The following is a 25939-nucleotide window of genomic DNA, read 5'->3' on the forward strand; positions in this document are numbered from 1 at the left end:
TATGATCTTGATTATTTGATTATTTACAATAATTTTTCTTTGAAAAAATCAAACCATTTAATCAAATAAATCAGTAATTTACTCTATTTGGAAAAAGTGACTGTCAGTATAAAAGTGTTCTTTTAGGGCATAAGAGCTGTGCTCCCCAGATGTAGCTAATATATCATTCAAACATTTGGGAGGCCACTTGCTTTATGGCAGCTTAGTTGAATCTGATGCTGAACCCTGGTACATAGTTGGCAGGCAACCCAAGTCCAACCCTAGTGGGATCTGCATGGGTACCAGAAGGCTAACTTAGGTGTTCCTCAGGGCTCTTCCTTCATGCAAGGCTGAATGAACTGAAGAGTTCTGTTACCCTTCCTCTACATCCTATAGGAGGTTAAATATTGAGTGGAGGAAGATGCCTTCATCTCTGAAGGCATGCTTCTTCAGAGCAAGAAGGAAATACATTTACAAGAGGGAAAGGTGAGAAATTAGTGGAGTAGTGATGCAACTTTTTAAGGAGGGGCTATACAGGCCAAAGAAAAATATTTCCATCTGTGCTGAGTGGTTCAATCTTTCCTCCCTTTTATCAAGACAAACTTTGCTTTAGACATTTAAAGTATAAGAACTCTATTACATGGGTAGATTGCTGAAAAAATAGACCAAAACATGCGTATTCAATAAATATGGATGCTTAGAACATGATTGATATATGCTTAGTTCACTATGCTTTTTAAACGAAGACCATGTAGAAATAAGTCTTGCTTTAAGGTTAGCAAAGCTTTTGGTCAAAGTTGAATTTTTTTTACTAATTTCTAAGTCACTGAGAAACCAGTTTAATTCAAGAAATTATATCATTATTGAGAAGCATTTCTTTATGCCTTAAATTCTTATAGAGAAGTGACCATAATTTTTAGAGATCTCAGATCTGTCTTTGCATTGCTAGTAATTGGCAGAATGCCTTGCATGTAGGGACATGTTAAACATTGTTTATTAGTTAAATAAATTAATTGTATAGACAGCTTAATCATGATTAAAAACAAAGCCATTTAGATTGGTTTACATAACTCAACTAATTTTAAAAGATAAAATCCAGTTTCTGGGTCTTTTTAAAAACAGTAAGCATTTGGTTTTAGCAACATTAAAGGTCTGAAAAATTTTAACTTCTAGCTATATGAAACATTCTCAAGTTGAGTGAATATTAATCATTCTAATATGGGAATTTTAAATACTCAGGTGTTTTAAAATTGTATCAGTATTGTAACTTGTGGAGGTATCTAATTATAAAAAAGAAGACAAATTATTTTTCTGATGTATGTTTAATATGGTTTTAAGCCATCATGATAGATAATTCAGTCTTATTATCTAGCAGTGTTTCTCAGATAATGACCCCTATACTACTCCTGGAACATGAGATGATTTTAAATGGTACATGGATGAACATTTTTTAATAATTATGTATTTTTAATATGTAACAAAAAAATACAACTCAGGTATATTAAGCTGAAAATAAATTGATACAGGTTTAAAAAGTTGATTGAAAATTGACAAGCAAGGGTACATATAACAGAAATCATAAAAGTAGATGTGAATGACTGAAATTTAGGAAAGAAGGCAGGATCTCATTTTTCTTTGAAAAATATGTTAAACTTTTTGAGTGATTGATGAAAGTAAATTACATAGTTTTAGAAGAACTATATAAGGATAAAAAATGAAAGTACTGCTTTCACCATAGGCCCTCCCCCAATCTCTTTTAATTTCTATTTTCATTTTTCTGGTAGCTACCATCAGAACACTAGCCAATGTAAATAAACATTATTTTTTGATACCCCCTTATTATAGCTGAGGAACTTAGCATGATAACACATCACCTCCATACTTTACTTCCCAATTTTTTAGTGCATTAGTCTGCACATGCTGCCGTAACACAAAATACCAGACTGAGTGGCTCAAACAACAGAAATTAATTTTCTCACAGTTCTGGAGGCTAGAAGTCCCAGATCAAGGTCCAGCAGGGTGTGTTTCTGGCGAGATCTCTCTCTGGCTTTTAGAAAGCTGCTTTTTCACTGTGTCCTCTTGTGGCCTTTCCTCAGTGTGCATATACGGAACTCTGCTGTTTCTTCTCATAAGGACACTGATACCATGGGATCAGGGTCTCTCTTTTATGACCTCACTTAATCTTAATTACTTCCTTACTTAAAATACAGCCCCACTGGGGGTTAGGGTTTGAAGTAGATAAATACATTCAGTCCATAATGGTCCGTTATTTTTAGTTATAGTAGTTATTTCAAATTCACTAACTCCTCCGCAGTTACCTAGTCTGTGTTACCAGAATTTCCACCTGAGCTATTGCAACAGCTTCCTAACTGGGCTCCTCAGATTAGTTCTATGCCTTTCATAAGCCATTCTCTACACTTCAGCTATAGTGAGCTTGCAGAGCCAAAAAACTGAGCACATCAGTCAACGCTTGAAATATATCAGTGATTTCTTGTGTTCTTTGAACAAAGACCCAAATCCTTCACTCTTCTTCCTAGTAAGGCCCCTGTGGTCTGGCCCCCATCTACTTCTCAAGCCTCATAGTGCACTGCTGAGCCATGTTTTCTGGGGTTTGCCCACTTACTTACTTTCAGTTTTGCCAGCCTGTTTTCCTTTGTTAATACTCAGTCTTTTTTCAGATGCCAGCTCCATCATTCCTTCTTGAAGGAAGCCTTCCCAGATGTTTCCCTGTCTAAGTTAGCATCCTTCCTCTTACACTTTTGCTTGATGGAATCTACCATAGTATTGTTCTGACATTTGTGTGAGACTTTGAATTGTACAAGATGGCAAGTCCATGACAGCAGGAATTGCCCTTCCGTCCATCTGTCCTTCCTTGTTCCCAAGCATTGCATGTAAACCCTCATTAAACTGACTGCTCACTGAATGAAAAACCTTTAAGAATTACTCTTTTTAGGGATCTGTCAATTTAAACTGCTCTTATAGCCTTTTCTGCCTTGTTTTTAGGTTGATTTAAAAATTGAAGGCAATAAGTAAGTTAAAATACTACATTTATAGAAATATTATTCATTGAAGATCCAAATAGTATGATAGTGTATTTTCTTTTCCATAATCCAATGGCACTAAATACAGATAAAATGGATTTTCCCGTAATTCTTTTCTTTTGCTCAAAATTATGCTGCATTTTATTTTTATTCCTTCTGTACAGCTCATGGAGTTTTTGTTTTGTTTTCTTTCCAGTTGCTTTTCTTTTTTAATGTAATAAAGAAAATGCACTTGCTTTTATCATCAGATTAATGTTCAGGTTCTTAGAATGTTCAGGTTCTTAATTATATAGTTTGTTGGGAATTATTCTTCTTGAAGACATTCTTCACATAATCATTTACCTTCTGTTCTAATTTAGTCTGTTTTAACTACCTTTTAATTTATTTTGAAATACTTTAAAATTTACAGAAAAGTTACAAGCACAGGAAGAGAAACACCCATAGACCTTTCACTCAGATTCCTTTGCCTTTCATCATATTCATACTCTCTCTGAGTGTATGTAACCACTGTCAGTAGGCTTTTCCTGAACCATTTGAGAGTAACATGCAGACATGGTGCCCATCCATCTGTACATATTCCAGCGTGTGTTTCCTCTGAATAAGGACACTCTCCTGTACAACTTCCATCCAACCCTCTGACAATGGAAATCAATACTGACTGCTAGAATACAAGCTTCCAGTCTTACAAATCCCAGTCAAACTTCACCAACTTCTACAACAATGTTTCTTTTTTAACCAGTTCGGGATCCTTAAGCAAAATTTCACAGAGGGCCTAGGAGATAGAAACTTTGAGTTCTTCCTGGCATAAATAAAGTTGTCATTTATATGCCCTCACACTTGATTGGTGGTTTGGCTGTGTCTAGAAGTCTTTTCCCTCAAAAGTTTGAAGGCACTGAACCACTGACTTCTGTATGCACTGTTGCTGGTGGACCCCTAATGCCAGTCTGATACTTAGGTCTTTGATAATAAGGTGGTTTGTTTTTTGTTTGGTTGTTTCTAGAGACTTTAAAAGTTTTTGTCTTAGTTTTTAGACATCTGAAATTTCATTCATTTTTCATTTCTCTTGATATTTGGTGTGTCTATTTGTTCTGAAGTCTCAACATTTTCTATAGCTCAGGGATTTTTTTTATTTAAAAAAATGGATATCTCCTCTCCATTGCCTCTATTCTCTTTAATGAAAATTCTGTTAGATGTTTGATCCCCTAGACAGATCCTTCATTTGGGATTTTTTCCCCATTTTCAACCATTAAAAATTTTTAAAACACATACAGAAAAAATGATTATACACAGAATATGTACAGCTCAGTAACCTATCACAAAGCAAATCTCTATGGAACTATTGCTGTGGTTAAGAAATATGAAACAGGGAGAGCAGTATATTTCAAACAGTAGAGTAGATGCTTAGCATAAAGAGAGTCCTGGGTTCAATCCCCAGTACCTCCTCCAAAAATAAATAAATATACCTAATTACCTCTTCCACCCGCAAAAAAGAAGTATGAAACATTGCCAGCATCCCAGAACCCATTCCTGCCTCTGACCCTTCCCCAGTCACTACTCTCTCTTCTGTAAAGGTAGCTGCCATTCTTCCTTGCTGTGATAGTCATTTTCTTGCATTTTAAAATCGTTTACCACCTAAGCATGTATCCCTGCAGTTTTGCTTTACAAAATTAAAAACTAACTTGTGGAATTGTGTGGCATGTATTCTTTTTGTGGCTTTTTTCATTCAGTGTTGATTTTCAAGACTTATTTGTGTTCCATGTAGTTGCACTTAATTTTTATCGTGGTGTTGTATTATTTTATATGACTGAGCCACTGTTGATGGACATTTGGGTTGTTCCTAGCTTTGAGTATTACATGCAACGCTGCTATGAACACTTGTGCTCATGTCTCTTGGAGCATGTGTATACACATTGGCTTTTGAGTCTATACCTAAGAGTAGAATTGCTGGATCATGGGTGATTATTGTGTGTGTTCAACCTATTAGATGATACTAATGAATTTTCCAAAGTGGATTTTACCAACTTATCTCTACTCATAACAGTTTGAGAGTTCCCCTGTGTTTCACATCCTTACCAGTACTTACTACCTCTCCTTTACTCATTCCAGTGATTGGCTTTTTTTACTTCTCCCACAGGACACGTTCCTGCCCCTCTCAGCCTCCCTCCCCACCAGCTCCAACTCCAAGGTACCTTTCTTTGCAGGTTCAGGGGTGGAGGGGCGGAGTAGGATCCCAGCACTGGAAGGGAAAGGGTCACCCTTGGATGGTACTGAGCTTTGACTTCTGTCTCCCTGGCTTTGCAGGGCCTGGTTTGGCACGTGCAGATAATATAGACGGGATTTTGACTCTCTGCTTATCTCTTTGGAGGCATGCTTTCACTGAGATTTTAGCCCAGTGATTCTTGGGAATCAGACCACTTCTTTGATTCTTTACAGTATTTGATATACTGTAAAATTTTTTTGCCCAGCAGCTTCAGCTTGCGGAGTGGCTCACAGAACCTAGTCAGATTTATTTCTGGAAACGGAAATTTTTGGTTTTAGTTGAATTTTTTCAATTTATTTTCTTGGCTTATTTGTCAGTGTCCACCTCACTCTTTTGTGCTATTGAGTTTTTTTTCAAATATTTGATGATTTTGTCCATGGCTGTGAAGTCAGAATGTGACTGACAAGTGTGGGTAGGGGCCAAAGCTAAAAGTTGAAGTATTTTTTGCTTTATTTCTGTGTACTTGGTGAATGTGATTTATCAGGCAATCCTCTTCTGCAAACTCATTCATTCAAACACTTATTGAATGCCTCCCCTGTGCAAGGAATTATAATTAATTGTTTGGAGTATGAACTTAACAGATGGGAGTTTACATTGCAATGCAGACAGACTTTGAACAACTATGTCACTATTTAATTATAATTTTTAAAATATAAAGGAAAAATATGTGAAGCTATGTAAGTATGCAACAGAAGCACCTGATCTAAGTCAGTACTCTTTAAATTGAAACCTCTCGAAGAATAACAAGTGATAATTACCTAGGAAAAGGGGGAAATGATGGGGGAGAGGCCTAGGATAAAAGAAAATAATATATACATTCTCATAAAGATTTCCTTCCTAGTTGGGCTCTACTTCTTCATTCAGGAAGGTATGCCCTGCTCAGAGACTTTAGCCTTTATTTAATTGACCAGAGCCCTATTATAAGAGTAGCTGGGAGATCAAGAGTTTGGCTTTTCCATTATAGCAGTTTCAAGCAAGGAAGACATAGGTTGGAAATGGAGATTGGGTCAGCTACCTGTAGTTTCTGCTCCAAAACAATGATTAGATTCCAAAAGGGATGAGATTTTAAGGTTTGTTGGGGTAGCAGCAAAATATAAAGGTTGAGGTGGGTGGGTATAACTCAGTGGTAGAGTGGATGCTTAGCATGCATGAGGTCCTGGGTTCAATCCCCAGTGCCTCCTATATATATATATGTGTGTGTGTGTGTGTGTGTGTATACGTATATATATACACACACACATACATATACATGTAAAAATATGTATTTTATATATATGTGTGTATGTATATATATATATATTCAAATAAAATCCTAATGAAGAGAATTCAGGGACACTAGATCAGCCCAAAAACTAAAATCCAATTTGCTCAAGAAGAGAGTCCAGCATTTTATTTTATACAAAGAATAAGGAGAAAAAAGGATAAGGTTAAGATTTTAGTCCACATAATTTTTTTTATGATCACGTCCTTAATATTTAAATATATTCAGCCTTATTTTACCAAAACCAATGTTTAGCAATAGAAATACTTAAAGTGGACATTTAAAACAAAGACATTAAGGGGAGAAAAGTTGACAAAGGATGGAATGAATGCTAATAGACTTAAGTCATGAAAAGGAAAAGTTACAGGTAGGATAAAAAAATAAAGTCCAACACCTCGCCGTATAGGAAATACCTGAAGTAGAAAGATACAAATTTTAGGCCGCTTTTTAACTTTTAGCTCATTTCTTTTTATTGCTTACTAACATTTAATTGTATGGATGTATTTCATTGCCGTGTCAACAGATAGGGCCTAGTAGCAATAACATCCTAGTAACAATTGTTACTGGGAAAAGGAAAATAAGAATTACCTCAGTTCTTAGTAACCCGAAAAAAAGAATTTTTAACGAGCAAGATTTTATTAGTGAAGTAAAAAAAAAAAAATAGTGAAAGATATACACTCCTGAGAATTGGGAGCGGGCCAATCCAAGAGAGGAAAAATGGCGCCATTCCTTTGTTTATCTTGTTTTTATATCCTGGTTTCGTGATTGATTGATAGATTGACTGACAACTCAGGTTCCCTGCGCTCTGGTTGATTGACTGCTCAGGTTCGTTGTGTTCTGAATTGTTCCTTTCCGCTTCCTCTCCCCCTGCCCAGTGCTCATTTCTATCTGAACTGCCTAACACAATGAACACATCCAGCACCCAGGTCTTGGTTTCTGATACCATAAATGAGCTCCCAGAGGCCAAATCTGGAACAATTGAGCAATAAACTAAAGTAGTATTGAGTTATAAACTCAAAGTACAAGACAAATACTCACAAGTCTACACTTATATAAGCAAACTATTGAATAAATTTTAAAACGATGGAGAAGAGATATATTTCCCATGTAGAAGAATTCTGTAGATAGTCCTCCCTCAAGGTCTTAACTCCCCAGACCCTAACTGTGGACTCTCCTTAGTGACTTCCTTCTAAGAGTATAGTATGGAAAGGGGGTAAAAGAGTGAAAGAGAAACCTGACAAACACTACCTCAGCCAGGTGCTCAAGGTCGACATTGACAATGATATGTTGATAGAATGTACCTTTGATAAGGTGTAGTGAGAATGGCACTTTACCTCTGTGATCTTCCTGTCTGAAACCCACAGTCCCAGTCTAACCATAAGAAAAACATGAAACAATTCCCCGTTGAGGGACATTCTAGAAAACACCTGACTTGTACTCCACAAAACTGTCAAGGTCATCAAAATCAAAGTCTGAGAAACTGTCACAGCCAAGAGAAGCCTACGGAGATGTGATGACTAAACATGGTGTCCAGGATGGGGTGCTGGAACAGAAAAGAGATATTAGGTAAAAACTAAGGAAATCTGAAAAAGCATAAACTTTAATACACCACACTAACATAAAGTGTTAATAGAGGAAATTTGGTGTGGGCTATATCAAAACTATTTACAAATTTTATGTAAATCAAACTATTCTAAAAAGTTTATTTTTAAAAACTAAAAAAAAAAAAAGATGTGCAAAATGAAGTGGAACAGACTAGCTAGTACGTGCATTAATATCCACTGTAGACATAGCAGGACAAGTCAACAGTGAAAAGCAAGATGGATTTAATATTTTTATAGACAATAAAATGGGACAAATAATACGGAAAACATGTTTTCTCAAGTATTTGATTCCTTTATAAAAAGTTCACTTTGGGGGCAGGAAAATCCATGTAAAATATAAAAAAGTAGAAACTTTAAACACTACATTCTTAGAACTAATGGGTTGTAAAATGATGTCATTAAAATGTGTAACAATAATTGAAGACTAAAAAATTATTCACACATGTTCAAAAAATCCTAGAATATATTATACACCAACATTTATAAATAGTACTTATTAAAATTTACACAACACAGTCAAAATTGTAATTTACTAGAAAATAGTGCTATATTCTTTATTCTAGAAATAAGGTAGACATGTTTGTTACCAAGAAAGAGAAAAACACAAACTATAATCTGAAACTGGGGAAAAGAACTCAGAGAACCAAAGAAAAAGAGAAAATGGAAATCAGGAAAAGAAGAAAGTGAATACTGGAGACTGAATAAAATTGCACTTATCCTGCAATATTTCAGCCAAATTTATATCAACATGACCTTAAGAAAGAAAATTAAGTCAGTAAAATTAGAAATATAAAGGGAAGTTTAATTCAGAAGAATTTTTAAAAATATTAGGGAAAGTTAGCAAAAAAAGTGGAACCCCAGAAAGGTTTTTCTTTGAAAAAATTTCACTTAAATACAGCGTTCAGTCATTCAATACTAATCGAGTATCTGTCAGGTGTCAGGCGCTACTCCAGATGCTGTGGCTATAGTGTCGAACTAAACATCATCTCTGCTTCCAGTGCACGCTTATATTCTAGAGGAGGGAACAATAAAAAGTGTGCCAGATGGAGTGTTGGTGTTAGGATGTATTCGTTTACCAGCGCTGCCATAACGAAGGACCATAAACTGGGTGGCTTAAACAAGAAATTCATTTTCTCACAGTTCCGGAAGCTAGAAGTCTAACATCAAGGAGCTGGCAGGGTCACTTTTCTCTCTTCTTGGCTTGCAGATGGCTTCCTTCTCCCTTTGTCTTCACATGGTCTTCCCTCTGTGTGTATCGGTGTCCTAATCTCTTCTTATGAGGACACCAGTCATAATGGATTAGAGCCCACCTGAATGGCCTCCTTTCACCTTAATTACCTTTTTAAAGGGCCTGTCTTCAATACAGTCACATTTTGAGGTACTGGAATTTAGGACTTAGACATTTTAAAGAAACATAATTCAGACCATAACGGATGCTCTGTTCTGCTCTGGTAACACATTAACCCCCAAGAGCTCAGTGGTTTAACACAAGTTTATCCCTCACTCTTGCAAAATTGAGTAAGCCAGACAACTTCCCAGGGCAGCTGCCTGATGAGGTGACTCAGTGATGCAGGCTGTTTTCTGTTGTGTGGCTTTGCCAGTGCAACCTGTGGTCTCTAAGATGCTGCAGCGGGGGAGAAAGAGCTGGAGGGTTGCCTGCTGGCTCTCAGAAACCTTTCCCCGGAAGTGTAGGTACGCCTGTCTGCTCACAGCCCATTGGTCAGAGCTAGGCATGTGGCCCTACCTAATTGCAAGCATTATGGGGGTGGGGAATGGATATTCAATGAGCTGTAAATGTCTCTGCCACAGATGGTAATACGTGCTAAGAACAAAAACCAAGCAGAGAAGGGTGACAGATATGAGTGCTGTTTTAGAAAGGGTGTTCAAACCCCACCACTGTGAGAAAGTTACATCTAAGTAAAGTCACAAAGGAAGTGAGGAAATGGGGGCAAACGCTCTATGCCTGAGAAAATGAAGAAATAGCAGGGAAGCCTGGTGGCTCGAGCAAAGCGAGTGAGGAGGGATGGGAGGAAATGAAGGGCTACATTAAGGAAGACTTTACAGGCAAGAACTTTGGACTTTATTCTGCACTGGGAAAATATTGAGGGCTGACATAGTTGGACTTGATTGAAAAATCACTCTGGTGATTGTGTAGAAAAAAGATGGTAGGAGGCAAGGATGGAAGTCAGGAGGCAGAAAGGTACAGCAATCTTCCATGTGGAAAATCAGGGGGCTGGGCTGGGGCTGGGGCTGGGGCTGGAATGAGCTGTCTCCTGGATGATTTTCACTCCCTCTCTCCCCAAACCACCAGCAGCGTCTTTCTCTCCCTCTCCTCACTCTCAGCTTATTTTATTCAACTGTGAGCACTTGGAAAAGAAATTCCACATGCATCTACCAAGCCTACCAAGCTATCTGTTTCAGAACTGCCCATGCCCCTTGTTGACCTGTCTGCAGACGATCCCTCCAGCCTTCTCAAGAACTCTCTACAGTTGTCCCTCTCTTCTGCATCGATCTTTCCTCATCACTGAACCATTTCTCTTAGCATATAAATATTTAAACAGAAAACCTTTCCGCCCACATCTCTTGCCTGCTGTTGTCCCATCCCCTGCTGCTGCTCACAGCAAAAAGCAACACATCTACTTGTTGTCTCAGCTCATTAGCCCTAAAATCACACTTGTATCCCTCTCACTTTGTCTTCATTGCTCTGTTCTCCAGCTCTAGGTGATCTCCAAACCACCAAGCCCAAAGGTCAGTTTCCATTTCACTCAGCTTCTCAGTACCAATGACACAATCAGGCACTTCCGTCTCCCTGAAACCTCTTCATCCCTTAGCCTTCTGGACTCCTGTTTTGTTTTCCCTCTTACCTCTGGCTGCTCCTAAATTTTCTTTGCTGGTCTTCTAATCTCTAAAGCCCCACATGACTGGCCTTTGGATCTGTCTCTCATTCTCTCTCTCTCTCTCCAGCAATTATGCAATTAATGTCCTAGGTCAGCAACTTTCAGTGATTTTCAAACTCTACGCCACAACCATTACTCAGTTAAGAAATCAATTGAGTTGGAAGCAGAAGTTTTTAAAAAATGGACCAGAATAAAGTAGAAGAGAAAGGGAGGGTAAATTTGCTTCTTGAAACTTTTAAGTTGTATGCATTTATTTGTCAGTATGGAAAATGTATTTTGTACCCTGGGTTGAGGTCAAAAGGTATAAAAGTTACTGCTCTGTGTGATCTCATTGAATCCACTGACCAATTTATATCTCTGTGTGTCTCCTCGGCATTCCAGTGTCTTCTCTCTAGTTGCTAATTGTGCAGGTCCATTTGGATATCTGTTTGGTATGTAAAGGTTAAATGTTCAAAATCAAATGATTGATTTTTCTGCAAAGAGCACATGTCCCTTCTCCATCTGAATGTCAATTCTGTACTTTTGGTTGTACAGGACCCAAACCTTCACTCTGTCCTTCACATCCACCTTTAGCCTGTCTGCAAATCTTGCTGACTCTACTTTTGAACTACACCAAACACCATATGAAAGAAAATAGTCGCCAGTGTAGCACAAGAAGGCCAAAATCAAGAAAGAATAAGCAAATGGTATAGGTAAGCCACAACTTTTTGATTATTAATTAAAAGGAAAAGGGACTTAGACTTGGAATCAGGACACATAAATTCAAGGCTGGCGTTACCACATCATAGCTTTGCAGCACCTTAGTGGGTTATAGTTCACCACTTTCTCTGTTTGCAAGTCCCCCATTATTCCTTTACATTCATTATTCTGGTGGGACTCTAGTATATCCACCGGGTTGTCATTAGATGGAATGCCATTATAGAGTTCTATACAATTGCAGTGTATCTTATCATACATTTTATTTGCAGTGAGACACTAAACTAGAAATGGTTAGATATGTTAAACCTTTTGCTGGACCGTCAGATTTGACTGGCTCTTGAGGGGAACACTGGCCATTTGGTTCAGGCCTGACAATCTTCCCCACAAAATCTACAAGAGGGTGGCTGATTTCCCTGTGTGGGCTGAGGCAATGAAAAGGTAGTCTATTAGGAGTCTCCAGCACCACAAACAGGATTTGGGATTAACCTGTGCCTCAAGGCCGGTACCCCACCTTGGAGTGAGCACCGGATCACCTATGAGCAATTCCCTTACCAGCAGCCTTTCATTCTAAATGCAAAGACTTTTTTCCAGTTGTGTTTAGTTTCCTTGCTAGCAAGCTTATCTTCACCTCCAGTCCAGGCAGCAAGCATCCAGGCCCAGGCCCTGGACACATTCAAGGTGTCAGCTCCCAACCCCTTGGGACTCTGACCTGTCCTACTACCCTCTTGCCAAAGACCTGTATGGTTAACATTTATTGAGTACTCTATGTGTTGGGCCCTGTAAAGTGTTACGCCAGCATTATTTCATTTCATCATCATAACTATTCTGTTCAGTAGATATTATCTTACTTAGATGGAGAAAGAGGCTCAGAAATATTAAGTAAATTGCCTAGATAGTGATGGGTGAGCCAGGACTCAGCCTAGCATTGCCTCCGTGAGTACCATCTAATTCACAGATCCCTCTGGATCTAGGAAGGGTCTCTTCCACTTCCTATGGAAGGATGGCAGGATTCCACATCCAAACATAGATCATCCAGCTGTTTTTGCTTCCCAGACGTGGTCTAGGCATAAGGTATATTAATGGGAGGTAAGTTTTCCTGCCTTCATGGAACATCTGAAAAGGTCAACCAGGTTGTGTTAACTGGCCTTGTAACCTATTTTCCGTAGCAAAAGATGACGTGTGGAGAAAATTCATCACTATATTTTGTATTCTTTGTAGAGATGCATTCTAGGTGTGTTATACACATGAAGAGGATATTTGACCTTGTCTTAATGACCTGAAAGATACTTTGAGTCCCCTGTTTTGACCCTGTCAATTTGCTCATAGACATACAAGTGTGCAGAGTGATTGGAATTGTACGGAGGAACATGATTATCCAATATATAACACCTGGACAACAGGGCAATTCTGGAATGTTCAAGGGTATTTGCTTAGAATTCTTTTATGAATTTAGTGAGAAATAATGCAAACTATTAGTCTTTGATGCAGTGTATAATGAATATTATGGGAGAAGTTGTTAGAGGCTAAAACTTTACTTCTGCAAAGTTTGATCTAGGAAAACTAGACTTGGCAGAAACAGTCACTACAAAAAAAGTGACAGAGTTATAATCAGGAAAGTTTGAGGCGGACAAAAAGCTGAATTCCAAATGAAATATTTACTTAGACATATTTGTATTTATACATACAAAGCCTAACCAAGAAAATTATAATATAATTTAAAATAAAAATTGGAAGTCCCATGAGCCTTCCTCACACCCCTTCTTTGAGGGTGGAGGGTAGGCTGTGGGCATAAACCTTCACTCCACATTAGCGAGCAAAAGCAAACAAAAGTGTGTGTTAATGCAAACAAAACCGTTATTTCTTATTCCTCCTGCTCTCCCTTCGTTTGCTAGCTTTGGGTAAGGAAGTATTTTCGTTGTTTTGTTTTTGTTTTTACCCCCTCCAAGTTCAGTTATCATAATGCCGGACCGAACTCCGTCTCCCTTCCAAAACACGAATATATGCGATCAGGCCCGGGGGTCACTAAAGGACGGCGTCGCGGTAGTGGAAGTCTGTGCTCTTCCTCGCCCGGGTTGGTGTGGGCGCGTCGGCTCTCGCCTCCGCACCGCCACCCGTGAGGTGGAAGCGCGGAAGGACCTCGCCGCCGCCGCCGCCACCGCCGCCACCGCCGCCACCGCCGCCGCCGCCGCCGCCGCCGCCACCGCCGCCACCACCACCGCCAACACCAGCCTGAGCACTCTGTCGTCGCCGAGCAACGCCTCCGCCCCAACCCGGGCGAGCACGTGACGCATGCGTCACGTGACGGGCCGGTCGGCGTCCTCCCGCGGAGGGGTGTAAACAGGCGCCGCGGCGGCCGAGCTGCTGCCCTGCTGCGTCCGCGTCTCCGGCATGCTGCAGGCGGGCGGAGGCGGCCCCGCCGCGAGCTCGGCGCCCACCTGAGACAACTCCGGCGGCCTCGGGTCCGGCGCAGCCCGTGCCGCGCGCGGCCGTCGCTGCCGGCCGCCGACGAGGCCGGCCGAGCCCCCGGCCCCGGCAGGGGGTGTGGCTGTTGGCTGTGCGGTCCGCGACAGGTGGGCTGGACGGAGGTGGCCGCCCAGGCCCGGGCTCCGCACCGCCCCGCCGCGGAGCCGGCGGAAAGGCGGCAGCGCCCCGGGGCCGTGGGCTCTTCCGCCCCGGTGCTCGAGGCTGCCCTTGGAGCTGGGCCGAGCGGGGGCCGCAGGCGCCGCCGGGCGCTGAGGGCCCCGGGCTGCCAGCGTGGAGTCCTAGTTGAAGTCCTGCCCACGACGGGCTGTGAGACCTTGGGCAAGTCAGCCCTCCCCTTGGCCCGAGTTTCCACAGCTGTAAAATGAAAGTCTGGACTAGGCGGTTTGTGAGGACCTTCCCCTTCTGACGTGTGTGATCGCGAGAGAGATCTGCATACACTGGAAGCTGCCAGAGGGAAGAAATCACAGGTAGATATTTAATCCTTTAATTGCTGACTTTCCGTGTGTCTTTGATTTTTCCATCTGACACGATTCAGTTGTTCACTGGGGTGAAAGTTTTTTGTAGAAACTCATTAGAGAAAGTCATGATGTTTTATGTTACTAGTTTTTTTTTTTTTTGAGCTTTAAAAAATGCAACGGAGCCTTCATACTTAAAACCTTATTTGGAAGCCCAATTTGTCAAAAACAAAAACAAAAACCGAAAACCTTTCCCTGCCTCATGATCTTCCTCCCCCTCCCCCCCACTGCCTCTAAGGGCCTCCAGAGATCGCAGGTTGAGAAGTGCTGTTAGAGAGTGTTTCGTGTATTTGTTAATTTGATAGGATCCGGAAGATGAATCTTTTGCATATGTGAAGTTTTCTATGATTTTTCCTTTGATTATGTCCGACTGTATATCGTGTAGTTAGAGAGACAGTATATGCCATAAGGAAGTAGGCCCCCAAATTTCCTAGAAAGACCTTTATTTTTCCATCTTTTCTTGCATCCCAGTCCCGGGGAAGTAAATGTGTTTGTAATAGTGAGACTTCGTGCCTCATTGCTGGTTTAGCTGTTCAGGCACAGAATGGGAGTGGAAGGCTTTTTGCAAGACTTTTATTTGAGGCCAAGTGAATGCATTAGGGCATTTCCTCTGAAAACTAGGAAAGATGGGAGAGTGTATGATCTAAAATACTTATAGAACCATGGAATAATATGAAAATAATGTGCAAATATTGAAACTGGAGCAGGAGAGTTTTGGATTGTGAGAGAACTAGGTTTGGGAGAAAAGGAGGTCCTGTTTTCTGTAATGAGTGAACATAAACAGAATTTGAAGTTGGTGGTGTACAGGCAAAAAGATTATCAGGAGGATTTTTTTCTTTTTTAGAGAAATGCATAGATTCCTAATTGTTGGTTTTGAAGACTAGAGTTAATAAGTTTACTAAAATTCACAGTTTGATATTAAAATAGGAAAGCCCTACCCCTTGACAGCTTTGTATGCTTGGTTCTCCTGTGAGGTGAGTGAAAATCCGAGGTCTAATAGACTGAGTGGAACCCAGGGTGACTGTAGCAGAGTGTTTTCTCTTTTCAAAGCAAACTCACTTCCTTGATCTTTGGTTTAGGTTCGGGCAAGTCACTTCCCTTCTTCAGATCTCAGTTTCTGCTACAGATTGAGGACACTGGATTGATTTTGGCTTCCCTTGGGGTTGCCAGATAAAATACAGGACACTCGGTTAAATTTGAACTTTAGCAAACAGTGAAAAAGGTTTTAGTATAAATATTGTATAGGTCATGCTTTACTGCTTTATCTGAAATTTAAGTTTAACTGGGCCTACTTTTTAAAAAAAAATTTAAGTTATTGTTTAGGGCGGGGTAATTAGGTTTACTTACTTGTTTTTTAACAGAGGCACTGGGGATTGAACCCAGGACCTCATTTATGCTAAGCAAGTACTCTACCACTGAGCTATACCCTTCTCCAGGCCTACTGTGTTTTTATTTGCTAAATCTGGCAACCCTAGCTCCAGCATTTTTGTCTTCTTTAAAATAGCTCCAGGAAGATATTACAGATGCATAGATGGGATGAATTGATTCACCCAGTCAAGACCCCTTGTTTGTTATCAGTAGCAGTGTCTAGTTCTTGAAGCATAGCCTTCATTTGTGATCTCCCCCCTCCCCAGCCCACAAATAGCAGTTCCTTTTTTGCTATAATCATACAATATTTAGGTTTATACTTTTGGTGGTTACACATTTAATAATTGAAAGAAAAAAATTGCCAAACTTTATAAAAGTAGAAAATTTGGGTCATGAAATGGCATATACTATTTTTTTTTCTATAAAAGATACTTTACAACCCTCCTTGTTCTTCAGTTATATGATTGACTTCAAGACATTTTCTAAAGGAGTGGACTGTTCTGATGGTAAATAATCCTTCAGGAATTTCTTAGGCCTTTTGCTTTGGCCACCTGTGAATATAGAAATGACCAGTATATACAGTATAAACATTTGTCAATCCTGTCTTTGTTATATTTTGAAGATTTTCAATGTTGAAATTCTTTCTCAAGGAGTGTAATTTTTAATTCTTCAGTTTTGAGGTTTTCTTTTCTTTTCTTTTTCTTTTTCTTTTTTTAAGTAGGCCCGATCTAGTTTTTTTTGCTCAGCTCACTCTGCAATTCCTGAACTTTCGAATTCATTTATTCATTTAACAAATCAGCAAAAAACCTGAGTGCCTTCTGTGAGCGAGGATGATGTGATCAGTATTCTAGTTCTTCAGGTGCTTCTTCTGATAGAGGAGTTAAGTCACATGCAATCCAGGGATAATGTGATGAAGGCCTTGCAGTGATAGAACTGCTGTGGAAATTAAAAAAAGGATCAGTCCCTTTCAGGTTGAGACATGGAATAGCAGAACTTCCTGGAGGAGGTGGTGTTTAATCCAGGGCATGGTGGTTTAGGTGGGGCCAGGAAGATAGGCTTGCAGAAAGATGGGAAGAAGCAGGAAAGGGCAGGTGAGTCCATCTTCTCAGTTCCACAAAGCATACACTTTGTTGGATTGAAAATAATTGATAATATTGTTTACGTGCAATTTTTGATTCACTATGATACTCCTCAGTATCATATCAAATTAAGTTTATTGCTGTGGAACTGCTTCACTGTATATCTATATTAGAAGGACCTTCAGGTGTCAGTATAGCTCTTGGAAAGATGTTTATGTCATATGTCATACATACAAAAATGTGTAATTTGCATACATAAAACTCAAAAAATAGACTTTTACTATAGCACTGAAGCTTGTGTGCCCCTGCCTGATTGTACTCCCTCTTCCTTCCCATCAAAAGTAACAACCATACTGAATTCTGTGCCTACCATTTCTTTGCTTTTCTTGATAATTTTACTTTATGTTTATACACCGTTCCAAAACATTGTTTAGTTTTGCATATTTTTAAACTTTAGGTAAATGGTATCATGCTATGTAGATTTTTTCTGTGACTTTTTTCTACTTATAATTAGGTTACGTGTTTCATTCATGTTGATTTTTTCCGAAGGTTCCATCCATGTTGGTTTTTTCCAAGTGTAAGAGTTTCCATTTTCCTGAGGTAAACACCTAGGATTGGTTTCTCCTTGTCAGATGTGTGTATATGTAATTTTACTAAATATTGCCAAATTACTTTCCCATGTTGTTGTGCTATTTTACTCTTCTACCAGCAGCATATGGGTTTCTTTTGGTATCCTGTCTACATGCTCCCCAGTGTTCGGTATGAGCAAATCATTTATCTAATAAGTAGTAGTGGATTTCTTTTTAGGATGATGAAATATTCTAAAATTGATTGTGGTGATGGTTGCATAACTTTGTGACTATGCCAAAAGCCGTTGAATTGTACACCTAAAAAAAGCCATTGGTGGAAGGAAGGAAATGAAAAAACAAACAAACAAGAGGCCATGTTGTGAACAGCCCTTTGGAGAAGCCCACGTGCTGAGGATCCAAGACTTGCTCACAGCCACATGAGTGAGCTTGGAAGCAAATCCTGCTTCCCCATCCTGTACACAGAGCCAAGCCTTCAGGTGATCCTACAGCTTGATTGCAACCTTATGATAAATCATGAGTCAGAGGTACCTAGCTAAGCTGTGCCTAGATTCCTGACCCATAGTAACTGTGAGATTTAAAACACTGTTGTTATAGCTCACTGAGTTCTGGGGTAATTTGTTATGTACAATAAGTAGCTAATACATGGGTAGTAACATTGCATTTTGTGTTGCCTTTAATTTTGGTAGTGTGAAAGCCACAATGGTTAAATTCATAAACTATAATTGACTTTTTAAATCCTCTTGTAAATACAACTTGCGACTAGTAGGTAGTAATGCATTTCTTGAACTATCCTCTAAATTATTGGGGTGGGGGTTATGTTTAGAATAGTTTAAATTTGTCTTATTACAATATAAAAATGTGTAATCTCTGTGTGATGCATTATGAATTGTTATCAACAAGGACAGGCCACTTCCAGACAAGTAGAGCAGTACAGAATGTTTATCGTATTGTCATGATCTTTTGGTAACTGTTTTATATTTGAAAGTTATGGATGATATTAATATATCTTAGGTAGATTTATTTTATTACTTATGGCTTTAGTAAAGGCACTCAAAAAATAATTATTGAGGCAAAACTGGAGTTTCCTAGAAGGCAGCCTCTTACTGGCATCATATGAAAGGAAGTTTAAGAAGATTTTTGTTCTTTTCCTTTGAATTTTCTGTATTTTAATTGAAGAAAGGTTATATGATTGTATGATAAAGAACTCAAATTGAGTTTTAAAAGTTTATTTTGAGAAATGAATACATTTCCAAAGTTTTTAAGGTTTTTCTCTGTCCTTTGTTTTTGTTACTTTTTAAAAAATGTAAAAGATGTATATTTATTAACATACAAAGATATCTGAGATATTACGTGAGAAATGTAGACCATAGAAGTTTTCTCTTAAAAGTTTTATACTTTTAGTTCAAACATGTAGATCTGTGATCTATTTTTGAGGGTTGATGCCATGTGTGGTGCGAGGTATGGGTTTAGGTTCATTATTTTCCTTTATGGATACACAGTTGTTTTGGTATTATTCGTTGGAAAGATTACCTTATTCTCATTGAATTCCTCTGTCCTTTGCCCATTGAATTGCAATGGCATTTTTTTGGAAATCACCTGATGATTGTATGTGTTGTCTGTATCTGGACTCTGTCTCCTTTTGATTTGTATGTCTGTCCTTATGTCAACACCATACTGTGTCCTGCTGTGGCTTTATGTATGGTTTGAAATTGGTTAGTATAAATTCTCCAACTTTGTTCTTTATTTTCAAAACTGTTTCAGATGCTTTAGGTTTTTTTGGTATTTTCATTAATATTTTAAAATCAGTTGTTCCTATACACTAATAATGAAATATCAGAAAAAGAAGTTAAGGAAGTAATCCCATTTACCATCACATCAAAGAAGAATGAAATACTTAGGAATAAATCTACCTAAGAAGGCAAAGGACCTATACTCTGAAAACTATAAGACACTGATGAAAGAAATTGAAGATGACACAAGCAGATTGAAAGATATTCTGTGTTCTTGAATGGGAAGAATGATACTGTTAAAATGGCCATACTAGCCAAGGCAGTCTACAGATTGAGTGCAATCCCTATTAAATTACCAACGGAATTTTTCACAGAACTGGAACAGAAATTTTTTTAATTTGTATGGAAATACAAAAGACCCCAAATAGTCAAAACAATCTTGAGAAAGAGAAATGGAGCTGGAGGAATCAAGACTTCAAACTACACTACAAAGTTACAGTATGGTACTGTATGGTTCTGGCACAAAAACAAACATATAGATCAATGAAACAGGTTAGAAAGTCCAGAAATAAACCCACACACTTATGGTCAATTAATCTATGACAAAGGAGGCAAGAATATATAATGGGGAAAAGAGAGTCTCTTCGATAAGTGGTGCTGGGAAACTGTACAGCTACATGTAAAAGACTGAAATTAGAATATTCTCTAACACCATATACAAAAATAAACGCAAATTGGATTAAAGACCTAAATGTAAGATTGGCTATGTAAAACTCCTAGAGGAAAACATAGGCAGAACGCTCTTTGACATAAATTGCAGCAATAGTTTTTTGGATCCATTTCCTAGAGTAGTGGAAATAAAAACAAAAATAAACAAATGGGACCTAATTAAGCAAAAGATTTTGCACAGCAAAGGAAACCATAAACAAAATGAAAAGACAGCCTGGAGAATGGGAGACAATATTTGCAGACAATGTGACTGACAAGGGATTAATTTCCAAAATATACAAACATCTTGAACAGTGCAGTATCAAAAAAACAAGCAACCCAATCAGAAAATGGGCAGAAGATCTAAATAGATACTTCTTCAAAGAAGACATCCAGATGGCCAACAGGCACAAGAAAAGATACTCAACATCACTAATTATTTGTGAAATCTGAATTAGAATTACAATGAGATGTCACCTCACACCAGTCAGAATGGCCATCATCAAAAAGTCTACAAATAATGTTGGAGAGGATGTGGAGGAAAGGAACCATCCTACATTGCTGGTAGGAATGTAGTTTGGTGCAGCCATTATGGAAAACAGTATGAAGATTCCTCAAGAAACTAAAAATAGACTTACCATATGTTCCAGCAGTCCCACTCCTGGGCACATATCCAGAAGGAACTCTAATTTGAAAAGATACATGCACCTCAGTGTTCACAGCAGCAGTATTTACAATAGCCAAGACATGGAAGCAACCTGAATATCCATTGACAGATGACTGGATAAAGAAGTTGTGGTATATGTATTTACAATGGAATACTACTCAGCCATAAAGTGGAATGAAATAATGTCTTTGGCAGTAACATGGTTGGATCTAGAGATTATCATACTAAATGAAGGAAGTCAGAGAAAGACAGATATCATATGATATCACTTACATATGAAGTCTAAAAAATAACACAAACTTATTTGCAAAATAGAGACTCACAGACATAGAAAACAAACTTATGGTTACAGGGTACAGGGAGGGGAGGGAGGGATAAATTGGGAGTTTGGGATTGGCAGATACAAACTACTATGTACAAAATAGATAAACAGCAAGGTCCTACTATACAGCACAGGGAACTGTATTCAGTGACTTCCATTTTGTTTAATTTTTAAATTTCTTGCAACATTTTTTTTAGTTTTTGGTGTACAGGTCTCATGTATTTTTTTCACATTTATATCCATATTTTATGGGTTTTGATGTTAAAAGTGGAATAAAAAAGGTAATTTCTACGAGTATATGTATGTATGTGCATGACTGGAACAGTGTGCTGAACACCACAAATTGACACATTGTAACTGACTACTTAAAAAGTAATTTCCACTTGTTCATTGCTAATATGTAGAAACGCAGTTAGTTTTGTTTATTGCCTTTGCATCTTGTAGCATTTCTAAATTCACTTAATACTTTTAATAATCTTTTGGTTAGTTTTTTAGGATTTTCTACACATACAATAATTGAATAAAGACAATTTTAGCAATTCATTTCCAGTCAGTGTTCCTTGCCTTCCCTTCTTCCCTCCTTTTCTCTCTTTCCCTTTTTTCCTAATTGCACTGGTTAGGACCTCAAGTCCAAAATGATGATAGAAATGGTAGTCAGACATTCATATTTTGTTCCCAGACTGAGGGGGAAAACATTGACTCCTATACATGATACCAAATAAAATAAAATAAAAATAAAAATTTTTAAATGTTAAATTAGACTTAATAAAAATTAAAAACTAATGTACTTTAAAAAAACACCTAAGAAAAAGAAGACATACACTACAGATTGGGAGCAGACATTTGTAATTCATATATCTGACTAAGGACCTTTATCCAGTGTGTATAAAGGACCTCTGTACTCAGTAATAAGATGGCAGACAATCCCCAAATTACAAAATTGGTAAAATATTTGCATAGATACTTCACAAAGGAAGATACTTGAATTTCTGATAGGTACATTAAAAATTCTCAATATATTTGAGTATCTCAGTATATGGAAATGCAAACCAAAATCATAAACAACTATTTGCCTACAAGAATGGTTAAAGTTGACAACACTGACAGTAAGTGTTGGTGAGGATATAGAGCAACTGGAACTTACATAAATTACTAGTAGGAATGCATAGCGATACAGACACTTTGGAAAACACTTTGACAGTTTTACTTAAACATAAACATAATGTACTTAAACATACACATAATGTATGTTTACTTAAACATAACGCATAATGTATGGCCCAGTAATTCTACTCCTGGTCATAAAATAAAAACTTATATAACAAATGGCTTAACATATCAGTGTTCAGAGATCCAAACTGCAAATAGCCCAGATGTCTATTGCGTATACAGTGGAGTGTTACGTGACAGTATAAAGGGAACTACTGATACTGTAAACTCAGTGCTGACCAAAAGGCTGACACAGAAGAATACATACTGTATAATTCCATTTACATTGATCCTAAGCCAGCAAAACTAATCTGAAATAAAGCAGATTAGTGATTGCTTGTGGTCAGAAGTGAGGAAATTGGCTGTAGGGGTGCAGGTGGAAACTTCTTGTGGTGATGAAAATGTTCTGTCTGAATTTTGATTGGGTAGTTGTTATACTACATAGACTTGTCAAAACTTTTCCAACATTACACTTAACGTGGGTACATTTTATGTAAATTGTAACTCAGTACAGCTGATTTTTTAAAACAGGAATCTAAACAGTGTTTACGGAATAAGCATTTATGTGTGTGTGTGTATGTAGTGATTTTATGTAAAATAGTTAAATGTATAAACACATGTATATGAAATGTCCAGAAGGATGTTCAGCAAATTGTTAATGATTTTGTGTAGATAGTGGGATTTTAGGTGATTAAAAAATGATTGAAGTTTTATTTATTATTTGAATTATTTTTTTCCAATGGACATGTCTTGACAAAAGAAAAGGGGGGAAGAAAGATTTTTTTGTCATGTAGATGATTTATTCCTAGATTTTTTCATATTCTAAATACTGAATAAACATTGCAATAATTATAAAATATGTTTAGAATTTAGATACTGTTACTCTGTAGTCACTGCCAGTTAAGAACAAAACCTTGCATAACCTTTGATGCTACTTGGTGTCCCCTCTCTCATCCCATTCTCTTACCTCCCCACAAACATAACTGCTACCCTAAGATTTGTGTTTATTTCTTTTTTTTAAGTTTTTTTTTTACCACATTTGCATCTCTAAGCTGCCTTGTTTCTATCCATGTACTGTTGAATTTAATAACTAGAATTTTACTGAGTGTACGCTTTTGTCACTTGCTTTCTTAACCTACATATTATGAGTCTTGAGACTCAGCCATATTTTTATACACGACTCTAGTTCATTGATGTTGCATAGTTGTGTAATACGAATATTCAACCATTGTACCTTTGAACTCTTGATGAATAATTGTTTTTTTTTTAATGAGCAGTGGTGATGTTATCATTTTGTCTGTGTTTCCTGGTGCACATAGGCAGGACTTTCTCTGGGTACGTGGTTACTCCTAAACATAGATGCTAGGTTGTAGGGTAATCCATTTCTTCAACTTTTCTAAAAGTATTTGTTTTTTATTGACCTGTAACAAACCACCACAAACTTAGAGGCTTAAAATAACTTACATTTTTCTCTCATAATTTTATAGGTTAGAGTTGAGGTAGGCTTGCCTGGATTATCTACTCTGGGTCTTACAGGGCTGAAATCAAGTTGGGTACATTTATTCATAATTTATTCAACTCCTTGCCTATTAGTAGATATATAGTATGCTTTGATTTTTCTCCCTTTTAACAGTGTTGCAGTGACCATTCTTATGTATATATCTTTGAACATTTGTGGGCATACTTGTAAAGAGTCCTAAGAGTGGAATTGTCTGGTCAAAGGGGATTTAAATTGGATAGTGGCAATGGTCGTCCCAATTTTTATTTCAATCTGCATTTCCCCTGATAATGTTTACCGTTTGCCCATTTCCTTGCCCATATTATATATTACCAATCTTTTTTCTTTTTCCATATTTTAAAGTTAATGTTTAAATTTTTATCAGAATAATACTTGGATACTGTTTAAAAGTAGTGAACATAAAGGCTTACAATGAAAAATAGAGGCAACTTATGTTTTCTTGTCTCTTATTGTGGTTACCTCCATAGTTCTAAACTTAATGCTTAACTGTTATTGATTTATCAACCTTAAGTATTATGTGTTGCCTCCCTGTTTTGAGGATTTAGGCATCTTGAATTCCTCACTTACCATTTCTCCACTCCAACTATGGCTATAGCCCTATTTTAATTGAAATCTATAGTCAGTGTTTAGTCAGTGACTATTTAACTATTGTTCAACTCTAGAGTCAAGTTGTAGTCTGTGATAACGTTTCCTTTATGTATCTTTTAAAAGTTATATTATCTCATTTTTTCCCCTATATACCTTTTATATACAAATTCTTAATTTTTGCCAGATGTTCTATCATATTGTGTACAGTATCATATTTTCTGTCAGGCTGTACTTTTAAGGATGGTTTTCCTCCCAAAGCCTTCCATCATCCTCTTTAATGTGAGTCTGAATTCTCTAGATTTGTTGCTCAGTCAGTGTGGGGGACCTTTTCTATGGGCTGTTGAGTTTCTTCAGAGAATCATTTGTTCTCCCACTGTGTATTAATCTTGGTGGTTTAAGACTAAACTTGGTAGTTTTGCTCCTCAAGGTGTATTCCATGGATCATCTGCATGGGTATCATCTGGGTGCTTGTTAGAAATGTTGATTAGGCTTTGGCTTAAGGACATGTTGTGGCTGGTTTGATCTTCTATCCAGACCACTAGGACTTTCCCCATATCAGCAATAAGGATGTTTTGCTACCTTACCTTTCATGTGTTCACTGGAGTAGCACTTTTCATTTCCTACAAGAGCTTTTCCTTTGCATTCATAACTTAGCTCACTGTTTGGCGCAAGAGGCCTAGCTTTCAGCCTGTCTTGGCTTTCAAGATGCCTTCCTCACTAAGCTTAATCTTTTGTAGCTTTTCATCTAAAGTCAGAGTCTTACTTTCACTAGAAATTTTTTTTCACTTGAGGGTTATTAATTTTCTTAATTTCAGTATTGTTGTGTCTTAGGGAATAGGGTGGCCTGAGGAAAGGGAGAGGGATGGGAACTGCTGGTCGGTGGAGCAGTCAGAACACACACAACTTTTATTGATTAAGTTTGCCATCCCATATGGGCATGATTCACAGTGTCCTAAAACAATTAAAATAGTAACATCAAAGATCATACTGATTTCAGATCACCATAACAAATGTAAGAATAGTGAAAAAGTTTGAAATATTGTAAGAATTACCAAAATGTAACACAGAGACACAAAGGGAGCAAATGCTGTTGGAGAAATGGTACCAATAGACTTGCTCGACGCAGGGTGCAACACACCTTCAGTTTGTGAAAGATGCAGTTTCTCCAAAGTGCAATGAAGTGAAGAGCAAAATGCGGTGTGCCTGTACAGGACCTCTAAGTGAGGCCTGGCTGTCTTACCAGCTCCATATTAGCCTTTTTTGATCAAGTGAATTAAGAAGACATATTATTTATTACCCCCACCTCTGAAAGTGTTAAACAAGAGCACAACATGGTTAGTAAACGATTCCGTTTGGAAGGTGAAGCATAGAGACACAGTAGTTACTCTTGTGTAGCAGTTCTTTAATGTTTATGGACAG

General features: G+C 38.0%; 1 protein-coding gene across 3 annotated transcripts in view; it reads left to right on the forward strand.

Moving 5' to 3' along the window:
- Nucleotides 1-14055: 14055 nt before the first annotated feature.
- MARCHF8 (membrane associated ring-CH-type finger 8) overlaps nucleotides 14056-25939 on the forward strand; it is a 129020-nt gene continuing 117136 nt past the window's right edge. The window contains exon 1 of one of the 3 annotated variants that reach the window (XM_014562636.2): nucleotides 14056-14692. The gene's annotated coding sequence lies outside the window, so the exon portion shown is untranslated. The remainder of the gene's footprint in view (nucleotides 14693-25939) is intronic. The other 2 variants (XM_032491708.1, XM_006188788.3) reach the window with 2 other exon arrangements.

The sequence above is a fragment of the Camelus ferus genome, chromosome 11 (genome assembly GCF_009834535.1).
Source record: "Camelus ferus isolate YT-003-E chromosome 11, BCGSAC_Cfer_1.0, whole genome shotgun sequence".
Taxonomy (NCBI): Eukaryota; Metazoa; Chordata; class Mammalia; order Artiodactyla; family Camelidae; genus Camelus; species Camelus ferus.